The sequence below is a fragment of the Meriones unguiculatus genome, chromosome 6, assembly GCF_030254825.1.
Source record: "Meriones unguiculatus strain TT.TT164.6M chromosome 6, Bangor_MerUng_6.1, whole genome shotgun sequence".
Lineage (NCBI taxonomy): Eukaryota > Metazoa > Chordata > Mammalia > Rodentia > Muridae > Meriones > Meriones unguiculatus.
The window spans coordinates 114,948,424-114,974,822 of NC_083354.1; the positions used below are offsets into that span (position 1 = coordinate 114,948,424).

General features: G+C 39.3%; 1 long non-coding RNA gene and 1 pseudogene across 1 annotated transcript in view; both read left to right on the plus strand.

The window, feature by feature from the left end:
• Positions 1–7,383: 7,383 nt before the first annotated feature.
• On the plus strand, positions 7,384–7,945 carry LOC110541990 (26S proteasome non-ATPase regulatory subunit 1-like; annotated as a pseudogene).
• Positions 7,946–12,913: 4,968 nt separating this feature from the next.
• LOC132654558 (uncharacterized) overlaps positions 12,914–26,399 on the plus strand; it is a 138,284-nt gene continuing 124,798 nt past the window's right edge. The window contains exon 1 of the long non-coding RNA XR_009592185.1: positions 12,914–13,037. This is a non-coding gene — a long non-coding RNA (uncharacterized LOC132654558). The remainder of the gene's footprint in view (positions 13,038–26,399) is intronic.

Consider the following 26,399-nt stretch of genomic DNA (forward strand, 5'->3'; position numbering starts at 1 on the left):
TCTTTCCATTCCCCTCTCCAAGTCCACTGATGGGGGGGTCCTCCTCCCCTTCCTTCTGACCCTAGACGATCAGGTGTCATCAGAACTGGCTGCAATGTCTTCTTCTGTGGCCTGGCAAGGAAGCACCCCTCTGGGGGGGGGTGTCAAAGAGCCCACCACTGAGTTCACGTCAGAGACAGTCCCTGTTCCTCTTACTAGGACACCCACTTGGACACTGAGCTGCCATGGGCTACATCTGAATAGGGGTTCTCGGTTATATCTATGAATAGTCCTTGGTTGGAGTATCATTCTCAGAAAAGACCCCTGTGCCCAGATATTTTGGTTCTGTTGCTCCCCTTGTGATGCTCCTGACCTCTCCAGGTCCCACCATATCCTCCTTATTTCATAGGATTCCCTGCACTCTGCCCAAAGTTTGTTTATGAGTCTTAGCATCTGCTTTGATACCCAGCTAGGTAGAGTCTTTCAGAGGCCCTCTGTGGTAGGCTCCTGTCCTGTTTCCTGTTTTTCTCCTTCTTCCAATGTCCATCCTGTTTGTCTTTCTGAGTGAGGATTGATCATCTTACCCAGGGACCTCCTTCTTGCTTAGCTTCTTTAGGCAAACAGATTTTAGTATGTTTCTTTTGAGTGTGTTACAAACAAAAAATAGTGGGTTTCACATCATAGATGTATTTTAGTGAAGCAAATTATATCCTTAAAATTCATTTGTTTAAATCCTAGCCCATAATTCCTCAGAATGCAACTTCGTATAGACTTAGGGTCATCACATTTAGCTCAGTAGAGCCACACTGGAATGGAAAATTCCTCTCATGACTGGTGCCCTTAGAAAGAGGGTCAGTGTGGACATAGACATGTGCTAAAAAAGAATGCCATATGAAGATGGAGGGTACTAACTAAGACTCTCACGTATCACAGTGAAGATGCCAGCCATGCTGCATTCTACAGAGGCTTCATTACAAAAGAGTGTGCCTGCTGGTGGAGACCATTTCATCCAGGATGCCGAAGGACGCCTTGCTACTGACTTACATGTCACAGTTTCCCGTTATTTTTATTCAAATGTCACTAATATTTTAACTACTGCATTTAATTTTCATTGACATAATATTCATTTAGACAAATAATTTCTAAAATCTTTAAGAAAAAAACTATTTTTGGAGGTGGAGGTATGTGTTTATATGACTATGTGAGTGTAGTAAGAAATTGTAGTCTAACTGAAGTTTGTTCTTGTAAATTTATGATTTTTTAATGAAAGAGTATTTGAAAATTGAAACATTTGGCTACTCTTCATTAAGTATCCTTTTCACATATGTGGCACAAAGCTGAACAAATTCATTATAGACTGAAAGCACTAATAGTATTATACTTCTATTAAAGAGCGTAAGTTAAATGCAAAGATATGGAATTAACCTGTCTCAATGGATAACTTTCTTACTTAAATTCAGCTTTCCTTGCTATTATGACTGTTACGTTTATTTCTGTCTAACATATTTCAAGTCAAAGTCAGGTCATGTATTTGATTTTGCTTGTTTTCAATATGTTGCTCAATGTTATCCCACATACTTTGTTTGAAGCTTGTATTTAACAAAGAATATTTAACCTTTAACAATGCATTTTGAACATTTAAATCTTAACCATGTCTTTCAATCCACATTTTCTTAATGCTTCTTTTAGCTTCTGCATATGTGATACCCTAATGATCTTTGATCTTTGCAGCATTTGTCCTCTTTTTACTGAATATTTTATATTTCATGGGAGCACATCTGGAGTAAAATTTCATTAATTATCAATGTTAATGCAATGACAATATGAATAATTCTAAGTTTAATGTGAATAGAAACTTTTCATAGCAGTAATACATTGTACTCTCTGATAGAAAATAAATTTCTTATTCTGAAACCGTTTTTTTAAACTTAAACATCTGAAGGAAAGGTGCTTGTGAATTACTAGTTCTCATGGGAAAATGTTTTGTGGAAGATGTCACAGAACAATAAAGAATTGCAGAATGCTGCTTTGAAGACAACTTAGCTTCAGAGTTTTTTCACAATAATGTTATGTAGTCTGTGGAAAGCCCAATATCATGAGTGGCATTTCTTTATTACCTATCACTCTTATTCCTTATCACTTTTAGCTAGTTAAGGCCCTTTGTTGCTGGAGTGTTTGTTATCATGTTAAACCCAAGAAGTTTTTGTATGCTGTTCGATCGGAAAGAAAGAAAGAAAGAAAGAAAGAAAGAAAGAAAGAAAGAAAGAGAAAATGGGTTTAAGAGTGTCCTATTAAAATTAGCACCAGCTTCTAAAGGCAAACCTGAGGACCACATTGCAAGTTAATTGGTTCATTAGAGAAGTTGCTGAAATTCTACTTCTTCTGATACTCAGAAATCATTTATAAGTTAAACACAAACAGCACATCATTGTGAAATATTACCACAATAAAATTAGTCTGTTATAGAGAAAATTAAAATTTCACTAGTTTACAAACACAAGCACAATTTATTTGAGAGAAACTCATGAGTAAACCTAAATCTATTTACATTTGTACATAAAATCTACTGTATTTACAATCACTCAATGCTTTAAAACAAAATTTAATGTGAAGCCTGCAGCTGGATATGACAAGCCCAGATGGTCGATAAATCTCCAAGTAAACTCACATCTGTTGACTGTGCAAGTGTTTTATTTGAGGGAAGTTATATTTAATTGAGTGTCATGGTTCCTTGACATATCCTTTCTCTTGTCTTAAGAAATATGCCACTTGTCTAATTTTTTATTTCTAAAATGAACAGTGAGTCATTTTCTAATTCATATTCAAAGAATGTTTAGTCCTTTACAGGAAGTAAATTCTATCTATAAAATTTTGATTTGATTTATGGCACAAACAAATGTGCCAATTACAGTTTCCTGAAATAATCAGGTTCATAATAAGGACTTGCGAATGCTGTGTAATTGCTCCTGTGATGTCTTACAGTATTATGCAAAACCTATTGCTGTAACATCAGCTAATTCTGAAAGTAGCTTGATTTGATGTCAAAATGCTAAGAAAGTAGCTTCTGTAATTTCTCAGCACAAGATTCTAAAACAGGAAGTCACATCACAAATAATGAATTCCCACTTTTATTATAGCCCAAAGGATTTTGAGAACATTTCACAGTGTCAGAAGAAAGGAAAATAGTTGTGACATTATGTGGTGGGATAAGAAAAAAAATACAGTTAGGGTGGGTAGAAAAGGGAATTTGAGCCAGGTGTGGTGGTGTATTCCTGTAATCCCAGCACTCAGGGAGGCAGTGGCAGGCAGATCTCTATGAGTTCAAGGCTAGCCTGGTCTACAAAGGAAGTCCAGGACAGACAAGGCTACACAGAGAAACCCGCCTTGAAAAACAAACAAATGAACAAACAAATAAACAGGGTATTTAAGCTCCAATATTATGAGCTGTTTAATTTATTTCTATGGCTTTGGGTGGATAGTGCTGAGGGAACCCAAGCCTCAGACTTCTCAAGTTCTACACCTGGGTGAGATTTGCTGCTCTCTGCTAATAATCAAGTAAAATCATTTAAGCCATTTCAAGTGCTGCTTCCTTTATTATTTTTTTTAAAGGAAGGGCTTTACATTTTCTTTAATTTTAAAAATCAAAGGTTATGAGTCTCAGCATCTGCTTTGATACACTACTGGGTACAGTCTTTCAGAGGCCCTCTGTGGGAGGTCCCTGTCCTGTTCCCTGTTTTCTCTTTCTTCCAATATCCATCCCATTTGTCTTTCTGAGTGAGGATTGATCATCTTACCAAGGGCCCTTCTTCTTGCTTAGTTTCATTAGGTGTACAGATTTTAGTATGTTTATCCTATATTATATGTCTAGTATCTACTTATAAGTGAGTATATACCATGTGTGTCTTTCTGCTTCTGACAGAGTGCAGGGAATCTTAAAAGAAGGGGGAGCTAGTAAGACCTGGAGGTGACAGGGTCTCCACAGGGGAGCAACAGAACCAAAAAATCTGGCACAGGGTTTTTTTCTGAGACTGATACTCCAACCAAGGACTATGCATGGAGATAACCTAGAATCCCTGCTCAGATTTAGCTCATGGCAGCTCAATATCTAAGCGGGTTCCCTAGTAAAAGGAACAGGGATTGTCTGACATGAACTCGGTGGTGGGCTCTTTGACCATCCTCCCCTGAGGGGGGAGCAGCCTTACCAGGCCACAGAGGAGGACAATGTATAGTGTTCAAAGAATTTAAATGTTAAAAATTGTAAATTCTGGAGAAGTTTTATGTCAGGTAACGAGAAAAAAAGATAGTTCAATGTTGTCAGTTCAGCACAATCAGAAAGGGCCACTGAGATGAAGAGGACCATTTTCAAAGAGTAAATACCATGCTCTCTTAGGAGAGGCATTTCTTTTTTTTTTTTTTTTCAATGCAGTTTATTCAGGAACATTGAACAATCCTCGGACCCCGGGGAAAGCCAGCCCACAGCTTAAATAGCCTCTGAGTAGCCAACCCAGGCATGCCACGGGGGCAATACAGATAGGTCCACATACATGGAAGCAAGCCAGATCCTCAGCCTTAGCCAAATGTGGAGTTGTTCGTGACAGAGAGCACTCATCATCGGGAAGGTGGAAGGCAGAAACCAGCTCCATCTTTAAGGCATAGCATTCCGCAGCTCTCTACAGTTCCCCCTTTTTGTTTTAGACGCATCAGGCAAGAGTAGAGGTCTGATCTCTGATATTAGAAATAAATTGGGACTTTGTACAGATGTTCATTTCTTGTAGTGACCGAATGGAAGCCTGTCATGCATAGTTTCACCTTTGTACAAGATTGAAACTGAATCCTAATACCTTGTTCTTGAACAGATGAAATGAACTCTTAGAATGATGGCTGAGAATGCATGGGATTTTTCTTTTAATTTCCTTTGCCCAGACTAGAGAACTGGACTGGACAGATGACTCAGTAAACAGCTAATGTCTGTTTTGCTTTTAAGTTGACTCTTTCAGACTTTTACAAAAACTCTTTCCATCTTCAAAGAAGCTGCATTTTATCACCAAATCCCAGGGCCTCGCTTACCTTCATATCTAACTGGGTTTCTTCCCAGCTTGCTTCAGTGCATTTTCAACTCACACAACGATGTGTACAAGATAATAAAACACAATCTTCTACTCCAGTCAGAAACTGCTGCTGCTGGTTAGTGTTGCCAGGCAGGACAGAAAACCATAGAACACTTCTCCATAGTTCTGAGATAATGATAAAAACGCCTCTAAACAAAGGTAAGAGGAAAGGTGGTCACATTTCCGTGTAAATTGATGCTATCCCAGGAGCTGCCACCCTGGAAGGAGCAGATCTACCCTCAAGGCAATCCATATAAGAATGTGAGGACCCAGTGTTCCCAGGACAAGGCAGTTCTATCTCTGAGAAACCATGTCTAGCCTAGCTAGGCCTAAGGGCAGTTTTAGGTCTACAAAGGTGTGATTATCAGGCTTCCCTGATTATATCCATTCTTAAGACTCCCCAAACATTTTCACTTCTAAGAAGACCAAGAAGGAGGAGTTGAATTAAAAGGTTATCTTCCTGCCAGAGTCTGAATCGGTAGACGCCACAACACAGATCAAACTGCCTCTTCCATTCCACTATGACTGTTGTGGGGCTTACCTCTTCACTCCCTGACCTAAATTCCATAGTCTAAGAGTAGATATATACAATGGCGCTTTATTTAGCCAAAAAGAATGAAATGGCATCTATTGAAAAATGGATGAAATTGAAGAACAGCAGTGAAACTGCTAGATTCCGAAAATCAAATATTACATGTTGGTCTCATGTGTGGGGGCTGATTTACACATACATATGCACACACATGAGCTCTCATATGTATACACATGCTCGTGTGCACCTATACATACACACATGTGAATATAGGTGCATACACACATATTCACGTATGCACACATACACACACAGTGAGAAAGTAGAAGAAAGACTGTTTGGGGAAGGAAGAGGTCAAAAGATGAATATAAGGGAAACAACAGAAGGAACTGGAGGCTTAAGAAAGACCAAATGGACAAAATATAATAGAATTTCTCACTCAGAAAATATGAATGCAAAAGGAGAATTATTTGGTGTGAGACACGGGACGAGCAGAAGTCCCCTTTCAATGTGAAAATAGGACAATAAAACCCAGTATTCTGTGCATCATCTAAAAAGATAATTTTGAAAAGTACGTTTAAAATGTAAATGAACATCCTTAATACCAGGACACATGAGATAGGGGCAGATGAATCTCTGAGCGTTTGAGACCAGTTTGATCTACATAGTAACTTCCAGGGCAGTTAGAGCTACAGAGAAATCCTACCACAAAAATAAAATGTATATGTACATTACATGCTCCTCTATCTCTCTCTCCCCCAATATGTGTGTATACATATAAACCCATATATGTATATTATATACAAATTATATATTCATATATATCATCATATGTGCATGAAAACTACATAGAACCAGTCATAAATTCCTATACTTGGATATATGGTTAATTTAGGTATCATATCATTGATGTTGCAGAAAAAGGCTCTAAAATATAAGTAAATAATATTGGAACTACAAAGTTATAAAGGAACTTATAAAATTCTTTTTTAATTCTTTATTAATTACACTTTATTCACTTTGTATCCCCTCTGTGGTTCCCTCTCTCCTCCTGCCCCAATTCCTTCCTTCTTCCACCCTCTGCATGCATGCCCTTCCTCAAGTCCACTGATAGGGGAGGACTTCTTTTCCTTCCTTCTGATCCTAGTCAATTAAGTCTCATCAGGACTGGCTGCATTGTCTTCTTCTGTGGCCTGGTAATGCTGCTTTCCCCTCAGGGGGAGGTAATTAGAGAGCAGGCCAATCAGTTCATGTCAGAGATAGTTCCTGTTCCTATTACAATAGAACCCACTTGGATATTGAACTGCATGGGCTATATCTGTGCGGGGTCTTAGGTTATCTCCATGCATGGTCCTTGGTTGGAGTATCAGTCTCAGGAAAGACCCCTGTCCTCAGAATTTGGGTTCTGTTGCTCTCCTTGTGGAGTTCCTAGATTTGGTTATATTGAGTTCTAAAAACATCCAAGTTATTGAGGCTGTGGTTTGCTAAGAGAAATTCAACATGCGAAGATTCTTTGTAGTCTATCAGTTGGCATTTCATTAGTGATGGTGGATAGAGTGAATTTCCAATTCTTTGAAGGTCTGTAATCTCTACTGTAGCTATGGCTTACTGTGGCTCTGGTAATAACAAAGCTATTAGACTTATACTGTGTGTTGCAGTAAGTGATGGTAATGATGATTGATGATGTCAGGAGAAAAGACATGTTCTTTGTTTTTTGTTGTTGCTTTTCTTGGGGGGGGGAGTTATTTAATTGTTGTTTTAATAATGGCTAAACAGAGTCCAAATGTTTCTTCATTGTTAGAGGGTTGCAACCCTCATGTGTGCTAGGGAGCTGCAACAGTCCTGGGGATCTGCTGTTTTCTGGTACAGAAAACAAGAAAGTGACTCATTTTCTAGAAGAGATGACAAATGACCCTGCATGTAAATTATGTAAGGCAACAGGCTGTGAAAGCTTCAGCCTCCATTTTCATACAACAGACTGAAATCATACATTCAAAGGCAATCAGGTCAGACAGGTCTCTTCTGAAGTCATCAATGACAAGAATGATGAAGTCATGATTTAGTGACGTTTAGTAAATGCTGATCACACTGTTCTTATAGTCAAGGACTGCGCAAACTCATGTGCCTTCTGTGGTTGGTGTTCTTGTCTTTACCCAGTTTGGGTTCTGATTTCCTCTTTCATACTTCCTGCCTTTAGCTTATACCCCTAACCTGTGTCATTAACCTTAAAGAAGACTTAAAGATGTTGAAATTTCAGTATACATCAGATTGTAAATCATCTACATTCACATATCTTGCCCTTCTGGATGCACCAGAAAAAAAATGAAAATATCTACTTTGTGATATCTGTTACTATCAAAGCTTGACAAAGGAAAGTGGGGAATGGGGAGGAGAAGGAAATGAAGTAAATGAAGCAGAGATGAAGGAAGAAAAAGAACATGAGCCAAGCTTCCAGTTATTGGATAATCCAACAAGGCCTGCCCAGCTTAAATTAAAATCTTAACTGATGGAGACCTGTAGATACAAGCATCCCAAACTACTCTCTTTGGGGGGCATCTAAAAGATACCAGTGAAGATACTGAAGCGTTTATGTATCTTTTGAGGAAATCTGAATCAAAACCAGATGAGGAGCAAAAGCCAGAGTGTCTTCAGAAGCACTAGAGTATATTGATGATTAAAGACCAGAAGGAGAAAGACAAACATGGGATATACTCACTTATATAGACCAATAAGATATGATAAACATAATGAAATCTATACACCTAAAAAAGATAATCAATTGAGCAGACATGGGGTAAGATGATCAATCCTCATTTAGAAAGACAGATGGGATGTGCATCGAACGTATGACAGGAGTCTACTGAGCGCATCTGAAAGACTCTAACTAGCAGTGTTTTCAAAGCAAAGACTCATGACCAAACCTTTGGCAGAGTACAGGGAATCATAAGAAAGAAGGGGAGTTTGTCTGATGGGGAAAGGATAGGAGCTCCACAAGGACCAAATATATCTGGGCACAGGGTCTTTTCTGAGACTGACATTCAACCAAGGACCATGTATGGATATAACCTAGAACCTCCACTCAGATGTAGCCTGTGGTAGCTCAGTAACCAATTGGTTGCCCAAAGTGAGGGGAACAGGGACTATTTCTAACAGGAACTCAATGACTGGCTCTTTGGTCTCCCCACCCCCGAAGGGAGGAGCAGTCCTGTTAGGCCACAGAGGAGGGCTTTGCAGCCAGTCCTGAAGATACCTGATAAAACAGGATCAGATGAATGGGGAGGAGGTCCCCCCTATCAGTGGACTTGGAAAGGGGCACGGTGGAGATGAGGGAGGGAGGGAGGGAAGGAGGGAGGGACTGGGAGGGAATGAGGGATCGGGACACGGCTGGGATACAGAGTTAATAAAATGTAACTGATAAAAATAAAATAAAATTAAAAAAAAAAAAAAGACCAGAAGATCTCACTTGCCAATCTGAAGATGACTATCTTGGTGATACTGAAAACGTCTGTAAGGAAACCTAAGCTGAAACCTCATCTGCTTGATGCATGCACCACTGCCTCTGTCCTGAAATGAAAAACCTTGGAGCCAGAATTTTTGGATGAGAAGATATATGACTGTTTGCTGTGCTCATTTACAGAACATGGATTTCAAATAAATGTTAAAATCTTTTATTATCTTTTATTTCTATTTATTTAAAATTTATACGATATATCATATTGGGGCATTCTTTGGGACCTGCTAATTTTTAAATAAGACACAGAGACTGATTAATATTTATGAAAGCTAAGGTACTATATCGGGGCAGATGGGGCAGATTTTCCTTTAGTCTAACCCAACAAACCCCGCCCTTCATCCTGCCACAGACGTGAACCTGTTTCCTTTCTCTAACTCCGTTCCAGAACCTGTTTCTTCCTGTCACCCTGGCCAATCTCCTGGGTCTGATTGTTCTTCCAGAGACCCTCTCTCAACCTGGAGGGTCAGCCTTTCCTCTCCTGTCTAGATAACAGGTTTTCATTAAGCCAATCAAAAGGCAAGGGGACAAGCGTGTTTACCAAAGATGAAGCTGGTGATGATCCATAAGAAGGGCCAGGGGGAGCAGCCTTACCAGGCTACAGAGGAAGACAATGCAGCCACTCCTGATGAGACCTAACAGACTAGGATCAGAAGGAAGAAAAAGAAACCCTCCCCTACCAGTGGACTTGGGGAGGGGAGTGTGTGAAGAAGGGGAAGAAAGGGAGGGGTTAGGAGGGGAGGAGGGAGGGAACTCGAGGGGGGATACAAAGTAAATAAAGTGTAATTAAAAATTAAAAAAAAAACAAAAATGTTTGTATTTTTGAGTGTGGTGTGTGTGGGCGCATATGTATTCCAGGTGCTTACACTTGTGTCTATGAAGGTGTGTGTATTTGCTTGCTTGTTGGCATCTAGTGTCTCTCACTATCATCCTTTCTCTACCTCATCTTTTGAGAGAGTCCCTCACTGCACCCACAGCTCATTGTTCAGTAGCCAGTTTGTCCCGCAAACTCTGGGGATCGGTCATTCTCTTCTACTCAGTGTCAGGGTTTCAGATATGCATAACTACACCAAGGGGGGAAAAAGAAGAAGAGGAGGAGCCATACCAGCATTCAGACTGTACTCAGCGCTCTGCTGGTTTAGCAAGCAACTACTGGATACACAGAGACACCTCTACATGCCAGGGTCTGTGCAAGAGAAACAGCAAAGCTCTCTGGGACTCAAATACAGCCTACCAATTAGCATGTCTCATCACGGCACAACCCCGAAAACTACGCGTCCGCATCCTAAAGCCTGTTATGGAGCATAGCTCTGCATGCTATCCTTGCGATCGTCATAATCCTCCTCATACAATTGTGTGAGTATTCTGGGGGGCGCTTCTAGCCTCTCACTTGGCAGTATCACCGGCACTCACAATTAACAACGCTTGGTCTCTTTCAGGCATGATCCCTGGAGCAGATTTACAATTCAACCACCACCCTTGAAAAGAACCTACAGATGCAGATTGATAGCCGTGACTACTACCCTTAGGAAGAATTTGGGGGGGGGGGGAAGATTGTTTAGCAAGGTTAGGTAAAGACGCTTTTTGCTACTGACTCTGATGTAAAAAAAATCTTAATAAAAATAGGTTGTTTGACAAAGATAGGTAAAGCTGTTTTGCCATTGGCTCTGATGCAGAAAATCTTAAGGAACTATTTGAAGTTAAGAAAAAGTACACTCTTAATAGAAAAGCTAGCTACTTTTTGTGGTTGCTGAACAAAGCCAATAGTCCAGAAAATCACTGGCTGACTTGACACTCTCAAGTTAGGCCGGTGAGCATTGGGGAACATGTTTTTCTTACATATACTTATTGTAATCATTTACAATGTAAGCACATTCTGATTTTTTTTTTTAAATCTTGAAAGATTTTTGAACTGTATAAGCTGTGGGAAAAGGAATAAGAACATGGTTGGCGCTCGCTCTTCAGGGTTTGTTCCATCCATCAAATGTACATAAGTGTATGTGTGTGTGTGTGTGTTTATATGTATATATGTACAGTAACTGGAATGGTTAGAATTTTTCCATCCACCAAGATGTATAAATGTGTACATATGTATGTGTATATATGTATGTGTGTAAGGTTGGGATGGAATTTGCTCTCTGGCGTTTGCTCCATCCATTCAATGTATGAATGTGTATGTTTGTATGTATGTATGCATGTATGTATGTATGCATGTATGTATATATGCATGTATGTATGTATTTAGTCTATTTGCACATATGCATACATGCATGTGTATGGGTAAAGTTAGAGCAGCTTGAGGCAACTTAGGGAACTATACTTTCCCCTAGTCAAAAGAATGCCACTAACCCTAGGTGGAGATTATACATTTGGATTTGCTCCAAAGATCGGAACACCACATATCAGTGTTTCCTAAATTAAGAGTTAATCCAGAAGTTTGCAGGCAAATGGAGGGAACCAGAAAAGGTCATCCTGACTGAGGTAACACAGACCCAGAAAGACACACTCACTTATAAGCAGATTTTCATCTAATACAGTACTGGATAATACAATGCATGAACTCCCAAGAACATAAGCCCAATGGAATTAGGGGAGTGGGGAATATCTCTGAAATGGACTATGTTGCCTGCTTTCTGATCACTTCCCCCTGATGGGACTTCCCTACCAGGCCACAGGGGAGGAAGACAAACACAGTCCCATGTGAATAGATGAACTGGGGTGTCTGGGTAGGAGGGGTCCCTTTTCTGATGAACAGGGAAGAAGGGATGCAGGAGGGAGGGTAGGACTGAGAGGAGAAGAAAGAGGGGCCTATGACCAAGATGCAAATTGAATTAATTCCTGAAAAAGAAAAAGAATAAAAGTTAATCCAGCTGGGCCTATCCATCAGTTGATGTGGAGACCTCCTACCCCCAGAAATGCTGATTCCTCTGAGGCCGTGCTAAGGAAATGAAAGAAATAATTAAACTCCTAATTAGAAATATATTTATACTTCCCATAAGTCCTTTCCTCATGGGGCTACTTACAAAGTTCCCATCATGCAGCATTGATAAGCCTGCCAGCTTTTCTAATTCAAAAAGCATAACTTTTTTTTTTCCTGCTTCCCGAATTGGCTGAAATCCTAAGCATACTTTCCATAACACTCTTAGCAGTCTTACTGGTTCTCTGAAGTTCCTTGCACTGCCCCGACCAGGTAGCTGCCCGTGGATCTCCTTTATAGAGCACACAGCTTCCTTAGATCCTAATTCAAAGGTGAGATTCTCTGTGTTCCAACTGGGCGCTGCTAAGATTTACAGCTTTCCCACCTTGTTTTTTTTTCAAACTCAAATGAAATAATACTCAAGTACCCTACAGAGGAGGGTTTTAAATTATTGTTAAGGAGACTAAGAACCAAAAAAGGAATCCTAGATTTCGGTCCAGCCAGAGGTTCGGACAAAGAAGATTTTCTCTGAAATAAGTGTTAGCTGCTCTTTTAGTTGGGCTGCTGGCACCAGGCCAGATGGCTCAGGGCTTCAAAACCCAGCGAAGGAACAAGAGCCCCGTGATGCTGTGGAGCAATGGGTTATGGCTCTTAGACTAAGCAGCCTCTTCCTCTTTAAGGGCAGATAGTGCCTGATCAGGTTACAGCTGGAATGGGGTTCCAGAGCAGAGTCAAGCCACGGAACTCCAGGATTGTCAGGATCAGCAGAGTATGGACACGAATGGCCCCAAAAAAAAGCTTGCACTGAATTGCTGATCAATGGTGGAAGCTTGTGGTGCCCCGGCTAACTCCAGTGGTGGCTGTGGTGCTAGGCGGTCAAGTCTGGGGATCCGGAAATGAATTCTTCAGGAAGAAGAGGAGTCCTTCTGTCCCCAGTGTTACAGCTCGGAATCAACAGCCAGTCTCAGACGATCTTCAGTGAAACAGATGGTGAGCATGCTTTATTTCATGTGAAACGGGGGCTTATAAACCTTGGGGAATGGGGAGAGGTTTTGGGTGTGAACACATTTTGTTGGCTGGGACTAGGACACTGGCAAGGTTCTACTTATATGGGGAAAGATAACAGGTGACAGGTGACAAGCTCATGTGACTGAACACCTGTAACCGCTTTGGGGTTGTGTCACGTGCTCCTGAGGCAGGCATGGAAACAGGGAGAGAACTTTGTTTCACACTTTGTAGTCTTAAGATGAAATTTTGAATGTCAAGTTTGAGATTTCAAGGGTTTGAACACGTTCCGTCTTGCTGGTTCTATGCCACAAGCCCCACATGCTCATCTATGTAGATAAGTAGAGCCATGTAGATTTTGATATCCTCAAGCATATTCATTATCCACTAAACAATAAGCAGGTTCTTTATGGCTCCTATGCCTACTTTCTCAATCCATAACTCAAAATCTTCTTCTTCTGTTTTCTGTCTTCCTGTTCCTGGCAGCATCAGAGATTTTCAGAATGCATGCCATGATCTCTTCTCAAAAACTCGTAAAACTTGGCCCTTGTTTCTGAGTCTACAAATTATTTTATCCACGTGAACAGAACCTCATCTTCTTCAGTAATATGATTATTGGTCATATGTTCTATGAGTTCTATCTCTGGCCATGTATGAAAGCATGCCATTCTAATAGTCCAAAAGATTATAAGATTAGAGAAACATAATATTGTCTCCTCCCCTAAAATTTAACAAACGGGCCTGCCAATCACCTGGTCAGGTCCCCAGGAAAGATATCTTAGAGAATAATTTTCTCTCTCTCTCTCTGTCTCTGTGTGTGTGTGTGTCTGTCTGTCTGTCTCTCTCTCCCTTTCTCATTCTCTCTTGGTTTTTCTAGACTCTTGTCTCCCTGCCTGTCCTGGAATTTGCTCTTTAGACCAAGCTGGCCTTGAACTCACAGAGATCTGCCTGCCTCTGCCTCCCAAGTGCTGGGATTAACAGTGTGGGCCACCACCACCTGGCAATAATTGTCTCTTAATAAGATATGTACATTATAGACCACAGAAGCTCTTCCTTCAATGCAGTTGCTCACAGATCCTCATTGCTAAACGTGACACATTATCTGAATTTTCATTCAAAAGAATGCCCTCTTTCTAGCTCCCTTTTCAGTTAACATTCCAAATCTTAAGCTTTCTTCCTTTCTTCCCTTGTGTTCACACACATGATGTATCTGCTACTCTCTACAACTGCACGCCATGCCCTTGCTTCCAGACTTTCATTGTGAGCCTGTCTGCTTTCTTGGCATAATTTGAAAAGCATGGATTTCTCTTTCCTTTTATCTACTCCTACCTCTTAATGACAGTTTGACTTACGGTTGCCTTTATCAAGATGGATAATAACTTCCATTCAGCAGGCACACCAGAAAGCAGGACACAAGGTTTTCGCGGACATTGTGGGGCTAGTAAACATGGTTAGTAAATTCAGAGAGTCAAAGCCAGATAGTGTGTCATTGTACAATTTTGATGAAACAATAAAATCCATTTCCATAAACACGAAGGAATTGTGCTTCGTAATAAAATGTCCTTGTAGAAAAGTTTTCAGGAACACTTCTGAGTTTTCAGAACAAATAAGATCATTTAGTGTCTTTCAGAGAGAAAAATATATACTTGAAACATGTCCTTCAAATAAACAAAATCCCTTGTGCATTCTCTCACAAAAGAAGATTTCTTCTGCCTCAGGATGCCTGCTCCCATTTAGAAGTAGATGAGGCTTGGCATATGAGAAATTAAAACAATGAAGACATCACCCCTACTGGCATAGAGTCTCAGAGACACTGAACAAAAAAACTGTATGGTTCTTATAGTCTATCTCTCTGTCTCTCTCTCTCTCCATCAAAAAGGAAAATGAAACTTCTTATTAAGAAAAATTTCTTAACAAGCGGTCATTTTATGTCAGATGGCAAATATTTCCTCAAAGGATTTAAAGACATTAAATTTTGCTTTCCTCCCCACAGCATGGGGAGGGGAGGGGGTGCTATGGCTGTGTGTTTCTCTCTCCCTTTATTTCCTCACTTCCTTCTTCTCTTTTTGCAATTTGGCTGCCATGAGCTGACTAGTATTGCCTTTTACCCTACTTTATCATTCCACTCAAGGGCTAAGAAAGTAGAATCAACCAACTTTAGGCTTCAAGACTATCTATCACAGCAAATAAACCTTTTCTGTTTTTTTAAGTTTATTTATCTCAGGTGTTTCTTACATACAATGAAACTGACTAGCATAAAAAATTATAAGTCGACAACTTTGAACAATTACATCACTTTTTAGCCCATAAGGAAGAAATTTTGGTATATTTTTACAGCCAAGGTAAAATTCTAATAAATAAAGTAAGTTTGAAAAGATTTAAATATATACATCTCCCCTAAATTTTTTTAATTAATTTGTTTGTTCGATTTATATCTTGGTCATAAGCTCCTCCCTCTTCTCCACTCAGTCCCACCCTCCCCTTCACTACTCCCTCCCCTAATTCCTCAGAATAGGGGAGCCCCCCTAACCACACACACCAACTCATCTATTTGCAAGAGGACTGTGTTACTCTTCTTGCCCTGTGGCCTGGTAGGGCACTTCCATCACAGGAAAGTGATCAAAAAGCAGGCAACACAGTCTGCGTCAGAGATATCTGCCCTCCCCTTACTAGTGGCCCCATATGAAGCTTGAGCTGCCTGTAGGCTACATATATATAGAGGACCTAGGTCTTGTCCATGCATTGTCTTTGGCTGGGCCCTGGTTAGTTGGCTCTTTTGGTCTTCTTGTGGAGCTTCTGTAACCTCTAGGTCCATTTATTCCTCCCCCTGTCATTTCTATTAGACTCCCTGTGATTTACCCAATGCTTGGCTGTGAGCCTCATTGTCTGCTTTGAACTTTGTTCAGTGGAGCCTCTCAGAGGACAACTCTGATAACATAGCAGACAGAGTACCTTTCATAGTGATAGGGGTTGGCTTTTTTCTGTAGGGCGGGTCTTAGGCTTGGACCCAGAATTGGATGGACCTTCCCTCAGTCTCTGCTCTATCTGTTCTATCTTTGTCCCTTGAGGTCTTTTAGGTAAATTTTGGATCAAGGTTTTTGTGGGTGGGTTAGTGTTCTTCTCTGTCCACTAGGAGTCTTGTTAGAGAGTGTCCTCTTCAGTTTTGATGGCTCCTGCTATTCGTAGCAGGAGTGGTATGGCTGGGTCTTGAGGTAGAGGTATTCCCATGCCTGGGCATATACCAGAAAGATGCTCAACCATACAACAAGGACATTTGATCAACTATGTTCATTGCAGCTTTATTCATGATAGCCAGAATCTGGAAACAGTGTAGCGTTCCCACAACCAGAGAATGGATACAGAAACTGTGGTACATTTACACTCAGCTATAAAAACAAGGAAATCGTGAAACTTGCAGGAAAATGGATGGGACTAGAAAAGATATTCCTGAATGAGGTAGCCAAGAAGCAGAAAGACACACATGGTATATATTTTTTATGAGTGATTAGACATATAATATAGGATAAACACACTAAATTCTACAGAGCTAAAGAAGCTAAACACCAAGGAGGATTCTAAGAAGGATGCTTAATTCGCATTCATAAGGGAGAACAGGATGGACACTGGAAGTGGTGGAAGAAAGGGAACAGGATGGGAGCCTACTACAGATGTCCTTTGAAAGTCTTCACCCAGCAAGGGATTGAAGCAAATGCAAAGACTAACATCCAAACTCTGGGCAGAGTGCATGGAGTCTTATGGAAGAAGAGAGATAGAAGGATCCAGAGAGGACAGGAACTCCTCAAGGAGACCAACAAAGCTAAAAATTCTGGGCGTAGGGGACCCTGAAGAGACTGATGCATTATCCAAGGACACTGAATGAAGAAGTTCTATATTATCTGCTCAGATGTAGCCCATAGGCAGCTCAGTCTCCATGTTGGTCCCCCAGTAAGGGAAGCAGGGGCAGTCCCTGACACGAATTCAGTTACCTGCTCTTTGTTCACTTCCCCATGGCATGGTGGCCTTACCAGGCCACAGAAGAGGATCCAGGAAGTCCTGATAAGACTGGATAGGTTAAGGTCAGACAGTAGGGGAGAGGACTCCCCCTTTTTAGTGGACTAGGGGTGGTGGCTAAGAGAAAGAGGGAGGGAGGGTAGGTAGGACAAAGAGGAGATGAGGGAGGGGGTACTTTGGGATACAAAGTAAGTAAGTTGTAAAAAAATTTTAAAAAGAAAATTAGCTAATGAATTCATTGAATGCATAAGCTAAATTTAAAGGGCTTTTTTAAAGCTAATCGATATTGGAAAGTATGTTGCTAGTAAGAAGACAAGACTATGAACAAAACTATAATACTTTGCATTATACAGGATAAACTGATCACTGTCTCAGTCCAACTTCTAAAACATTTCCAACAGAGTCAAACTTATTCTTTTCTGCCCTGGGCTTGTATACATTTCTAATAAGAATATTTGTGAAACTAATTATAAGTATTCTATGATATTTTTATGTGCCAAATAGTAAATAACATGCCTAGATGTAATAGAAATCTACACAGACCAGGTGAATTGCCTCAAATCACCAATTCTTCTAATAAAACTCCAGCATATACTCTCAAGTCTTAATGGTCTATGCTTTTTTCATATCGATTATAGATCAACCTAATGTAAACATTACTTTATCTTCTAAATTTTCTGTTATGCTTTAAATTTACTTCTAAGTATTTTCTACATATTCTACAACTTTCAAATAGTAAAAGCTGTTGATTTTTTCTTTTTGTATTAAAACACAAAACACAGCAATTGCTTTCCCCGGTTCCCACTGTAAGTGAAGAATTTAGCTCTGTTTGATGAGGTTACATGGTGACCTCGTTAAATGACACAAAGCACAGATTTTCAATAACGACAGTAGTGCCATTTGTTTCATGAGGTATGATATTCATAAACACTAATGTCAAAAATACATTAAATATAAAAAGCAAATTGAAAAGTATATAAATGAGTCTAAGTCACATTCCTGAGTGAAGGAAAATATGTAGTTATACCTTATTTGGAATGACATTTGAAAGCCAATCCTCCATTTTAGTTCTGAAATATGCTCTACATGCAGAAGTTATGTTGCTTTGAAAAGGAAAAGAGAGAGCTGTCAGATCAAGAGAATCGAATTTGCTACCTTTGTTTAGAGAATATATTTATTTTTTTATTTTTTATTCTTTATTAATTACATTTTATTCACTTTGTATCCCCCCTGTGGTTCCCTCTCTCCTCTCATCCCAATATCTCCCTTCCTCCACTCTCCGCATGCATGCCCCTCCCCAAGTCCACTAATAGGGGAGGTCTTCTTTTCCTTCCTTCTGATCCTAGTCAATTAGGTCTCATCAGGAGTGGCTGCAGTGTCTTTTTCTGTGGCCTGGTAATGCTGCTTCCCCTTCAGGGGGAGGTAATTAGAGAGCAGGCCAATCAGTTCATGTCAGAGACAGTCCCTGTTCTTATTTCAATGGAATAGGAACCCACTTGGATACTGAACTGCCATGGGCTACATCTGTGCAGGGGTCTTAGGTTATCTCCATGCATAGTCCTTGGTTGGAGTATCAGTCTCAGGAAAGACCCCTGTGCTCAGATTTTTTGGTTCTGTTGCTCTCCTTGTGGAGTTCCTGTCCTCTCCAGATCTTACTGTTTCCCACTTCTTTCCTAAGATTCCCTGCACTCTGCCCAAAGGTTGCCCATAAGTCTCAGCATCTGCTTTGATAATCTGCAGGGCAGAGCCTTTCAGAGGTCCTCTGGTCAGGCTCCTGACTTGTTTCCTCTTTTCTCCTTCTTCTGATGCCCATCCTCTTTGCCTTTCTGGATAGGAATTGATCATTTTAACAAGAGTCCTCCCTCTTGATTAGTTTCTTTAGGTGTACAGATTTTAGTGGGTTTGTCCTATATTATATGTCTATATGAGTGAGTATATACCGTGTGCATCTTTTTGCTTCTGGGACAGCTCACTCGGGATAATCTTTTCCAGATCCTAACATTTACCTGCAAATTTCATGATTTCTTTGTTTTTTTATTGCTGAGTAATATTCCATTGTGTAGCTATACCACAATTTGTGCATCCATTCCTCCACCGAGGGGCATCTGGGCTGTTTCCAGCTTCTGGCTATTACAAATAAGGCTGCTACAAACATAGTTGAATGTCTTTAATTTTTTTGAAACAACTATATACACAGTTCAAGGCTCTAGATTTCTGAAATGTGGCACTCACATATGCAGTTAGCTTTGAAGAACTTGGTTATTTGAATTATGTGAAATGATTTCATCTTCTTAGAAAACTGATGATTTAGTTATACATATACTCCAATTTTAAAGATGAAAATATGAGACAAGGAAAACTTGCAGAGGCTGCAGAGCGTCTGTGAATCTCTGAGGTCTCACATTGGAGCTCTTTGCCTACTTTCCTAGGGTGCTATGTCATATTCTCCTTTTGCTGTGTAACTTGTGCAAAATTAAAGCAAGACATCATTGGGAATGGCGAGTTCTACGTGGTGGCCATATGCCTCATCTCATACTCAAAAATATCAAAGGTCTAATCTTTACAGCTGGTAAATATGTAACTTACAGGACAAGAGAAAGCATAGACAAAATTCAGGAAGAAAAAAGCTAATACAAAAAGACCTATTTAATTGCAAGATTCTTATGTAAATTTGGGGTCTCTAAACATGAAAGTATGGGGTCTCTAAACAGAAGTATGGGGTAGGGTCTATGATTTGTGGATTGGGGGTAGAGTTAAAAAGGTAAAGGAATAAATGATTCTTTGAAGCTTCTGGAAATGGGTGCTGTCTTGTGCAGTCTGACATAGCCACTACAGATTTCTGACCTCTAGATAATAAGGCATCTAGATAATAAGACCTCTACATAATAATAAGATAAGATAATAAATCTACATTGTTTCAAGGACCTATTTCTGGAAATTAGTTATAATAGCCACAATGGCTAAAAGGGTAAAGCTGTTAATCATACATTCACGTCAAATTTTTCATTCTTCAGTTGCAAAGCATATGTCTTTGGGAAAGTTAATAAGACTTAACAATATAATGGCAAAGAAAGAATGAATTTTCCATTCTATATGGAAAAGATAGATCTCAGCTACTCCGTTCATTTTTTTTTAATCATAAAGAACTACTAAAACAAAGAAACCCATGTGTTAAATTTCTGCCTTACAAAATGACAACAGAAACACCATAAAAACTTTTTTCTGCAAGTAATATCAACAAATCTGAAGAAATTCTATGAATACTAAGTTCAAACAATGCCCATAAAATCCCAAAGGTTAATAAGAAGATACAACATCCACTTGGAGATATTTTTTGATACATATCTCATTTTGAGGTGTGAAAACTGCAGCTTCAGTGATGAACAGCAGCATAACAACATCTTGAATAAATTAGAGGAACCCAGAAAAGAATATCAATCCTTGACTGAACTTTCTCTAAGAGAAAGAATCCAAAACATGGCCCTAAAAGATAGTAGTCAGTATCTTTCTCTTTGCTGCATTTAGCATCTTTGTTAAAATGACTCAATGCACCTTGGTTAGTGAATTGCCACAGACCGTGTGTCTGAAGTAATAATAAGTGTAAAGAGGAGGTACTGGGCTGATGGGCTGTAGCCAGCAAAACTGCATGAGTGACATCTCTGCTTGCAGGGAAATTCATTCTGACCCTGGGGTTGTAACACAGTTCCATCCTTTATCCTAAGTAGTGCTTTGGGGTACATTGCCCAGATCTGTAGCCAAAGAGACTGGGAAATCCTTGTCCTGCCCCAGAATCTACAAAGAGATATCATCTATCTCATTTGACCTATGCTCATGTACCTTGGAAGGACTTCTAGACATATGGTTTCTGTGGTTGTCTACTTTACAGTTTGTAGATAGTTTAGATGTATCTCCTTAATGGTCTTTTAGAGAGGTATGCCAACTATTTTTATGTCAATGTCACATAAGTTATAGTCATTTTGGAAGAGGAAACCTCAATTGAGAAAATCCCCTCCCCCAAAATTAGTCTGTGGCAAGTCTGTTATACATTTTTTCATTGATTGATATAGGAGGGCCCACAAACTCTGGGTGCTACCACTTTTGGGTGGTTCTGGGTGCTATCAAAAGGCAGGCTGAGCAAGCCCAGGAGAGCAAGCCAGTAGTCCTGATTTTGTTTTTGTCTTAAGTTCCTGCACTGACTTTCTGGATGCTGGGCCCCCTCCTCCCCAAATTGCTTTTGCTCATGGTGTTTTAGCCTAGCAACAGAAACAATAACAAAGATTAGATAGCCAGTATGTTAAGAAGAGAGCTAATCATTTCAGAGATTTACACTCAATGGTAGGTGTTTAGAATGTTGAAGGAATTGCATAAATTCTCCCAAAGTCAAGTTCTTAGTTATGCCTTGGCCTGGATGAGTTGTAACAAAGCCAGAATCTCCCTCTGACTTCCTGTCTGAGAAGGGAATGTTCATGCCACTGAATCATATACCATTGCTGTTTGCTGTGATGTAATCCAGGCAAAAGGTCCTTCACTGGAGATGAGCCAAAGCCAGAGACATCATCTCACTGAATGTGCAAAATGATAGGCTAAATAGACCACTTTATAAGCTTATTATCCCTCTATTGTTTCATTATGGCAACCAAAATGTGAATAATATTTGGCTTTCCAAGTAGCAAATAGGCAAACAAATTAGCAAGCCTGAGAGGTAAGTACTTAGATGACACATAGGTACAAATGAAAGTACCTATGCTGGTTAAAGCTGCATCTAAAGTGGGGAGATAGCTACCCAGATCAAGACTTACTAAGAAAAAAATGCGTAATAACTGTTTCAAGCCTTAACCATGCCTACTTCTCCTTTGGTCATAGAAAACATAAGCGATATGTTTGCTCACAGTGATATGTAACTGAATTCTGTGACACAGGAGCTTCAGGCTTTCCATGATTCTGTAGACACTATCTCAAGCACTATGACTAAATAGTCTTCATGTTTATGAAATAGCGCTAAAAAAAATTCTCTGCAGTCACCCTGGTTGTTCACAATTTCAGTGATCCTAAATGTAGAAAACATATGTAATTCATGCAGGCCGACTTTGGTAAATGCCTACCAACTGAAGCATCACAGAACTTAGGGATTTTCTAACCCTGGCCCTAACTCTAACCCTAACCTGTGAAAACAGAAAATCTATGAAATTTCATGAGGGATTGAACAAAATAGATATACTAAATTAAATAAATTAAATCACAAAAATAGAATTTTAAAAACGGATGAATTAATTAATCAAAAACTGTAAATATTTCTCTGGTGTGTATATGTGATTTTTGCATGTGTGTAGGTCTATCCATGCCTGTTGTTATTCAGAGGCCAGAGGAGCAAGTCGGGTTGCCTCCTGTATCACTCTTTATTTGGCTTTTTTGAGACAAGGTCTTTCACTGACCCGGAGCTCAACATTTTTCAGTCAGTCTGATGGCCTGTGACCTCCTGACAACACCTCTTGGTTCCCAGCGCTGGCATTGCTGCTGTACGTGACCATGCCTGCCTTTTTTTTATATGAGTGCTAGAAAAATCTAAGCTTGAGTTTCATACTTAGAAGACAAGTACTCTTATCCAATGAGCCATATCCGCAGCCCAAAGTTATATTTTTTGGTTTTTGGAGTGGGTATACATGCATGTGTATGTGAGTGTGTGCATGGTTGCATGCCTGTGTGCGTGTGTGTCTATGTATTGATGTGTCTCTGTGTCTTCCCATGCTATAGATGTCACAGAGCAACTTTTGATGTCAGCTTTCTTTCCACCATATGGATTCTGGGGATTGAACTCAGGCTGTCAGGCTTGGTAGCAAACACTTTTACCCACTGAACCAACTTCCTGGTCCTCTACTAAAAATTTTTAAGGTATTTATTTTATACAAAGAGAAATTAGGCAGGCATGTTAGTGAATAGCACGATCATATTTTCTAAACATTTTGATGATGTTTACAAATGTTTGTCAGCCCCGTTCATGTGGTTATACACTGTGGTTTCTATTCTAAGCATTCATCTTTTTAAAAATTTATGCTCATAATTTGAATTTATTTTCTTGAAGTAGTATATGTCATTTATGTACATTTACACTATCATAAAAGGAAGGGGTACTATGGAAGATAAGGTGTGGAAGAATTAGAGTAACTGAAGTAATTTGATTTTTAAAAAAGACAATGTCACAAGGTAATTAAAAACACAAGACATAAAAAAGAGATTGATCTAAAGAAAGAGGCAACAAATAAATTCATTCTTTCTCTCCCTCTGCTTTCTTTTTTTCTTCTCTATATTTTCATTTTAGTAGAGAAAAATGGTCTTTGAAATACATAAAAAGAATCTATTACTACCTAATGAGACCTATACTTAGAGTCAATTTACTTTCAGGACAGTTAACCTCCCCCTCTTTGATCCACTGCATGATGCTGTCCATTAATGGAACTGTCACAAGACAGGACCACAGCCACCTACTGCTCCTTTCTTGGTTTTCTAAAGAAAGATTATTGAAGATTGTAGCTAATTTATGGCGGCCCATGTCTTTCTTGCTACAAGTACTGACACTAATGGCTCTCAACTCTACTTGGCTGAGAAATAAATGGGTTCTATAGATTAGCAATAAACAGGGCTTCTGCCAGAGAAGTCTGTTTCAGCAGACCACCTACAGCTCCTGGGGAAAATAAAGCAGCTGACAGGGAGATGGTGGCTGAAGCAGTCAATCAGGTATAATTTGGGATCAAGTTGGAAAGGTACAGTTTCTCTTTCTATATACGAACAAGAAACACTATGTTGGCAGTAAGGCTGCACACTGTGTGTGAGAGTCTATGCTGTGAACCTCAAAGGCGCTCTAGTCTCTCTATCCTCAGTGCAGTCTAAGGCACCCAGGAAGAGTTGCCTCAAAACTCTAGATATATGGAAATTTGAGATATATGGAAACATTAAGAAGCTGACCACGGAGGAAGATGGCCTTTGGCCTAGCACTTGGGAAGTGGATGTAGAAAGATCAGGAGCTCAAGGTCATCCTCAGCTTTAGAATCAGGTCAAGGACAACCCTGATGTATGAGACCTGTCACAAGCATAAAATCAAACAGAGTAAGTAGTTGGTGAGTGCTTGGAAAGCCATTTACAGATTAGTCAATACATTTCAATGTTAATGTAGCTGTAAAAGTTCCACTAAGCTTACCTTTCCCACAACAGTCCATGATAAGAGGATTTTATATTTTCTTTTATTTTAGGATGGAAAAACAAGGATTTGATAATATTCTTCCTTTTTAATATTTATTTATTTTTAGCAAGGTACCTGGCAACCTCTTGATGTAGCTTATTCTGAAATATTTGAAAGAATGTTTCTGGTCTAGTTATCCAGGTCACTCTTTGCATATCTCTCAGAACCAACCAACTTCAGGCTGAACATTCCATCCTGTTGGGATAGTGTTTTTGTTCACTGTGTAAAGGTTGTATTTGTATTATTCAAATGTTGATTTCTGTACCAACAGAGAGCTGAGTACTCTCTGCACTTTGGTATTGTTATTTTTATGAAGCATTGCCTGTCTCACTGTTTCATAAACACACCTCCCTCACTTTCTGATTGGGTTAATAAAGAGCTGGTGACTTAGAGAGGAGAGGAAAGGCATGATGTCCAGAAGGTGATAGAAATTGTGGGAAGAATTGATTTGTGGGATTCACCAGCCAGACAAACTGAGGCAGAGTGAGAGGTGACAGGTCATGTGGCAAATGTGAACTAGAATAAACTGGTTTATTAAGTTATGTGAGCTAGCTGGGGAATACCCTAGGCAAAGGACTAAGCAATAATAAAGAGTAGTAAGTTACCATGTCAGTATTGGGAGCTGGTGGGTTGAGAAAGTCCCATTGTATAGCTCACATGTGAAATAGAAAAACAGTGGAATTAAATGTAAAAGAATTATTGTTTGGGCTGGTCTGGGGTATGGTATATGCTCAGAGATTATATACAAGGGACTCTGCTGATGCCTTCATGGTGATTATTACAGAGGACTATACTGCTGTCCTCATGGTGATTACACATAGTACCACAATCCTGTCCTCACGGTGATTATCTACAGGAACTGAAGTATTAGCTCTCTGATGCCTGTCCTCCTCAAGATTATCTATTTGGAACTGTTTGCTGTCCTCATGGTGATCATCCATACACATTCTTTACATGAGGATTGTCTCCTGGGGACTGTTCTTATTCAGTAAGACCTCATAAAATATATAAACTTGTCTGATAAAAAAAAATCAGACACTTAATTCCATTCTCAGAATTAGGTTTTACATCAACTCCAATCTTTGTATTTATTTTTTAAATCTCAACAATTTCATTTTTATATCTGCTATGTAAATTTTTTAACCTATTTTGATGTGTTAAGTGAATTGTTTATGTAATTCCAATAGGAATAAAAGTAATAGAAGAAATTGAATAAGATTAATTCAAAAGCACAATAAAACCAAAACTGTATGACCCCATTTTGTGAATCCTTCTGCCTCTAACAAGTGTTCATGAAGAACCAGATGTGATCAGAAGAATATGGATGTTTAATGAGACATACATTTTCCTCACATTTTCATAAGTGAGGTGATGCATATAGACCCATATGATTATATTTTGATTCATGTAAGTAAAACATGACATAAGATCACTGAGAAAAAGTTAGCATCAGATCTATAGGAGGAAAAGAAGCAGGCAAAAGGGGAAATAGGGTAGGGAGCATTGTTCCATAGATAAATGGAACAGCCTGTGCAAAGCAACACTGGCTAGGTGGAAATCTGCTTTATGGAAACCAGGTAAAGTTACAGGGGAGGAATCTGGAGGCTGAAGTGACAAAAAAAAATGTAATAAAGAAAAAGGAAAGACAGGAAAAAAAGTAAAACCAAAATTTCATACTTTGTTTTGAACCAGAATCTAAAGAGACTCTAAGCCACATTTTTCTTAACTTTATAAGGAATGGCATTACTACTAAGCTTTATTCAGCACAAATGCAAACATTGATTTATTGAAAGGCTTGTATGAGTATGTCTGGCAGTTATTCAAAATAGATTGCAAAAAAGAAAGAGACAAAAACAAAACGAATAAAACAGACAGCTACATGAATTAGATAAATATTTGAATGTTCATATAATCAATATTGCTCACAATATCAAAGACACTTGATATAGAAGTGTACCTTGAATTATACATAAATTTGAAAACAAAAACATTGAGAAAAACAAGCCGAGTTTAAAGGAGAATATACAATACAGCTCTTTTATGTAAATTTCCTAGAATAGCCAACACTAACACACAGTGATGGAAAACCCATCTGAGGTCCC